The sequence below is a fragment of the Paralichthys olivaceus genome, chromosome 21 (assembly GCF_024713975.1).
Source record: "Paralichthys olivaceus isolate ysfri-2021 chromosome 21, ASM2471397v2, whole genome shotgun sequence".
Classification (NCBI taxonomy): Eukaryota; Metazoa; Chordata; class Actinopteri; order Pleuronectiformes; family Paralichthyidae; genus Paralichthys; species Paralichthys olivaceus.
The window spans coordinates 6,183,178-6,189,244 of record NC_091113.1 but is presented as its reverse complement, the minus strand read 5'-3'; positions in this window follow the sequence as shown (position 1 = coordinate 6,189,244).

Here is a 6,067-nt window from a genome sequence, read left to right as displayed (position 1 = left end):
AGCTGGTTGGATAATGATTCACAGTCGTGTGGTGTGATTCTGAATATGTGCTTTAAATACTAGTTTATTATTCACATACAAAGTCATGTTGTCTATTATTATCATCCACAGATTAAGCCTCTGGCTCTACTGTCATAATACGACCAAATTAGATTTAAATTTCCAACTTTAAACTAGAATACTCTGCACTTAAATATCACATCTCAGCTCCACAGTATTAGTAATAGTAATAGTAATTCAATGAATCCCAAAGACCTTTGTCTGGGACACTGGGTCGGCCTCTGTTCTGGTGAGAGAAATGTTCAGTGATGCTACAGAGACTGAAAGATGTCACTTTTTTTAGTGTGCTCGCCTTTGGCTGAAGCGAGCAAACACATATGGCAAACAGTCCGTCCTCTGTCCTTGCAGCATCACGTAGCCTAATATGATATTCCACTCAGCCAAATAATACTGTCACCACCTGCACAGCACTGCAGCTTTGTGGTACTGGATACTGGAAATGCTTTGTCACTGATTGTCAGATGCGTCCCATCTATTCGAGCCCATGTGAGTAGGTAGGTGGGAAATTGAACTCAAAATGATGCAGATGGTGGAAAAGATCGCAGAGAGAAAGACGATTAAAAACCCACATGGACAATGTTCTGAAATTTAACAAATAAAAACCTTTTCTCCTCAGTCAAACACCAGATGAGCTTTTTGTTTCAACTTTATACTTCCAGGTAATGTTTTTATACTATAGTAGAGCCAAGTGGTCAGCTTGGATGAGATGAAACAAACTATAGTGTGGTCCACATTTAGATCACACTCAGCAGGAGGCACTTAGATTGAGTGGGATGTAGTGAAGGTGCACAAAAGCAAAGAGTCCTTGAAAACCTTCCTGTGACAATAGACTGACCATGAAAGACAGGAGAGAAAGATGGAGGAAACTAATAGAGCTAATTGGAAAAAAAGAATGAAGAAAGATGAGAGAGAAAACATGCATCAGCTGATGTGACTGATACAAATCTGGATCTAGGGAATTCAAGGGGGGACTGGGAGGAGACTGTTGGACTTTGGCAGAGTTATGCATTATACTGAGTACCATTAGATTTTTATGAGTGAAAGTTCTTTACAAGCACTGGATGGATTGCCTTGAAAAGACCTCATTGTTTTGTTACCACCTGCAAAACCACAATTTGACAGCGTGAGAGAGGAAGGAGATCACTACAGTCAGGAAACGCCCTCCTCTGGGAAACATGCATCCAGGTTTGATCAGTAGAATGCCCTAAAATACTCCACGCCTCAGGTGAGATGAAGACGTTTGACTGAAAAGATCAGAAGTGACTCGAGTTCATTTTGGAGGCTGCAGTTTGAATTGCTGTTGAGCTGAAGGTAATTCTATTATTTAGTTTATATCAGTGAGGGCAGGATATAAGAATCACACAACCCGTTATAATGCATGACAGTTCAGTTGAGCGGTTTCAACAGAGATTGAACTTTATAAGGATAAAAAAAAAAAAGGGGAATTGTACGTTAGAACCATAGACTGTATATGTTAGAACCTGGCAGCTGAGTGAGAGTAAAGACTTCAAGGAAACTGAGCTGTGTTTCTGTTCCTGTGTTTCAAGGTGACGTAAGAGCAAACACAACAAAATGGTGTCCCAGGCTAATACAAGAGTCTGCATACATGCAGCAAATGCTTTGTAACGTTGTAACTCGAGCATGAAATTTGGCAGAATCATCTTTAAAATAAAGGTTCTTGAAATGACCGAATGGATTGATGTCTTATTTCTCCAGGGGCAAATTCTCTCCGTCTACGTGGGATATCGGTTCAGAGAGCTGCAGTCGGCTTCAAGTAAACCAGTTATCTGTTCTTTGTGATTCAGAGCGTTGCTGTTGTTTGTCAGTCTAAGAGCTTCTACCGGGAAAGTGAAGTGGATGTTTCTCAGTGAAGCACAACAACTACTTTCAGGTTTTGAATTCACATGACAACCTGCATCACAAAGTCCTTGTGAGACGAGCCAGCCCCACATGTAAAATAATGCTAAGTCACACTCGGTCATGTGAAAGGTTCACATGTAATTATGGTAATTTTCAACATGCAAAATTCATCATGGGTTTTTGCAAAGCAAAGGAAGTTTGTTTATGCGTTTCTGTGCGAGACGGGAATCCATCTCCATGTTCCGCATCATCCGCATTATTTTCATATGCACCATTATCTTGATGCAAACACACTTTGCAGGGGGTCCATTTTTCATTTTAATTCCACTATAAAGTTGCACTGATGAGTGACCACCAAGGCTCAACCCTTCTGCATCTTTAATGCTCTTCCTGCCTGCACAGTGTCAGTAGCCATAAAACTGCAGCCTAATGCTCTGAGGGTGGAAAATGGCTCCGCTATCAGTTCAGTTTTGCTCAAATCTCTGCTTTTAGCATCACAAGCAAAGGCAATTCAGAGATATAAGGCAGGCAATGAGCATCAAGCACCCAGTGCAAGCAGCACAATAGCGATGCCAGGATAATGGTTGCCGTGTCAGAGGGAGCGAGTCATTAAAAATTCAACACCCATTTATACAGTATGTAAAATTGAGCAGATTAAAAATATATGTGCCCTGTGTCCATGAGAGGTAAAGCTGCTGCTGCTGCTGCTGTGTTCTCTGCGCAACAGTGATGGCGACAAATTTGTGAGGTCACGAGTGGGGACAAGCACATGCAGCAAAGAAAATGCATCAGCACATACAAGTATTCATATGGAAAACACACACACACACACAATAAAGAAAGCGGTGAGTCTGAAATTGGATTTTTACTGTGGTGGAACTCTTGCAAATTTAACCAGGAGTAAACAAAGCTCATACTGGAGGACTCGATGTGTTTAAAAAAAAAAAAAAGTTTGTTCCAACTTTGCTGTTGTTCTCTGTACAAGGGAGAACGTTTTGGAGGCAGCTGTGGCTTGTTTGTGCAAGGAAACCAAACCGGTTAGTTTTCTGAATAGTTTCCCTTTGCATGACCTGGCTTCAAGGACTTAGCTGAAGAGATACTTGGAGACAGTGTTTGGTTCACTGCCAGAGGGTGCGACCAGAAATACTGTTAAAATACTCCTGGAGGCTCCGGGGCTGCGAGTAATGACAATCGTAGCAGCAAAGTGTGAGAGCAGCCGGGGTCATCGTGGACAAGATCACTCATTAGTCACAACTGCTTGACTACAGAGATCTGACAAGGTGGTGAATGTGCACACGGACATCTTGAATCTCGATGATACCGAAAATAGCTAAATTATATTCATTAACAGATATAGAAGCATGAGAGCATGTTCGGGTTCAGCTGTTTTGCTGAGTCACAGGCTAATTTTAGGCTTTTGACTCATGTGACGACTTCAATCAAATCTTGACGGAGTTTTCTGAGCGAACATACTCATCTTTTACGTTTTGAATCTTGTTAAATTATTATTTTTTTATTTCTCGCAATTACCCACATCGAAAAAAACAACTATCTATTAAACAAATGAGCAAAAACTGGAAAAAAAATTGCATTTGCGCCACACGTCCAATAAACAAGCTCAACCTTAGCATCTTCATATGTGATCAGGTTAAATGGATTGTTAAAGCTAAATCAACATATACAGTATGTACAGGGCATCATATATAAACAAAATATATCACGTGTCTCTGTCAAGTCAATTTCAGGGCACGGTAACACATTAGTGAATTTGAACTTACGGTATATCACAGTTCAAACTACCCCAAAGTCGAACTCCACACGAAGTCATGCAGCAAATGTTTTATTTCACCTACTCGCTCTCATAGATTAGAAGTGAAGGGGATGCAAAGGTCATTTCTATTCTGTTAACTTCACCAGTTCATCAGAGTTTAAATGAAAATGCTCAATTAGAAAGTGTCGAAAAAGTCCAAATATATCACAGAAGACACAGAAACACCTCCTCATTAAAGATTCTGGAAGCAGGGAATTGTTGACATTTTTGCTAAATGACAACACGTCATCTGGGTCCTGCTCTGGTAGCTTCCCCTCATATAACACTGTGCGACTGTTGTTCTAGAGCAGCAGAACAGTCCCAAGCAACCTCATGCTCTAGTGTGGGTGTAAAAAACAAAAGAAAACACAACAGGAACACTCACACTGCTCATGCCGAATTTAGCTGGAGGGTAAATGGCTGCCCTCAGGTGTTTGAAATGCCAATCTTCTGGTACATGTTTGCACACACGCACACAGATGTGAAGCTTCACAAACGACTGCGCTGAAACGCTCCAGATGGCCGAGCAGAAGGTTTTGTGCTAATTTCCCCTGTGAAACATACGAACAGAAATATCTTCCACAAAACCCTGGTTCGACCAACGCTGAGGCATTAAGACTTAACAACCGCACACACAAAACCAGCAAACTGCGTTCTACACAAAAACCCTCTCACACATGCAGCCATAACTGTGTTTACACAGAGGAGCTGCACCCTGTGGTCAATAAACCATATTTAAAGTAGGTCTTCCCTTTTCTGTAAATAAATTCACCGACTCTTCTGGAACTGCCCAGCACTGATACCAATATTCTGACTTTATCAACCGACTAAAATAACACATTACATTAGTATCCATGCCAGCAGAATATAGCTCTAATGAAATCAGTGTCAGTCCGTCCAGTTTTGTTCGTCACTGAAAAATAGATTTTTCATATTGTGTGAACAGCAGGTCAAAGGTCACATATTAGTAACTAGGCCATCATTTGCCTTAATATTTGAAATTTGTGTCCCTCTCATAAAGAATTTGAATAACGATGGCGTTACCCTGACTTTTTTGTGCCATCATCAGGTCAAAAATGAAATTGTCATGAAATTTGTCCTGTACATGCAAAACAAATGTTCTCGTCTCTTCACAAAATACAAAACTAAGATGCTGTAAATATTGTAGCTACTCACACTTAATATTTCATCTTATATTGATTATACACTGAAAAATCTGCAGCTGAGGAAAAAGACTGGACTTTTCACCCTAACTCAAAGAAAGCAAACAGGGCAGCACTGTGAGCTTTCAGTCCGTATCATGCTGTTACCCCGTGGTCACAAAGAGTAACGGAGCTGAATGAATGCTCGGCTGCAGCCCTGCACTGAAAGAAAGAGAAAAAAAAAAAAAAATCAGCTGACTGGAGGAAAGCGGCGTCCTGGCACTCTGGCGTCTGGTACCGCACATCTGGCATTTAAAAAGCCTCGGTGTAAACGTGCTGACGTTACTGTTTGGTGTTGTGCTCTCTTTCTATTTTCAGCCACCTGCTTTTTGGTAGCTGTTGTTAATACATGACACTGAATCCAGCGTCTGTACTCCTGCAACTAAATGTCACCGACGCAAATAGTCATTACTAGTAATTTACTTTTCCCCTTGTCTTCTTTTTACTGCATGTAGGTAGGTGTTCATATTAAGAAGTTGTAAAATTAAAATAGCAGCTCTATGCATGCATCCGCCCATTCCATACAAAAAAAAAAATCTATATTCACAAATCGGTAAGTCATATAATCATCACTTTGGCCCTGAGGGCAACATCTACATGAGGTCGATATAAGGTCCACACATACATGTCGACTCGAGTCCTGGAGGGAAAAAGTTGCGAGTGGCTGCAGGAGCTGAATGTTTCTCCGCTACATCTCTGCCCTTCAAACACTCACTGGTTTCCATGTTGTTCCAGTAGCTGATGTTTCTGTGGATATGATTCCCCCCCCACCAACATTCACTCTGCTTATTGCATGGATTACAGTCGCCACAGTGCAGACCACCGACACACCCTGAGGGACTTTGAGTTGTTGCTGTGCACAGAAACATGCATTATTTAGGTGGTGCGTTTCTCTTCTGCATAGACACATTGTTTACATGTTGTAAGTGGACTGATTTTTCATGGGAGAGATCCGAGGTTATGTATGAAACGCACTGACGATCCCAGAAGTAGAAACTGAAAAGAGTATTTTGGCGTTTTAGGAGCAACTATTGCCATCAGCTAGATGAGCAGATCAATACCATGCACCTCACATAGCTGTGCATTCAATATGAAGCTGTGGCTAGCAGCTGGTTAGCCTTGCTCAGCATTAAGT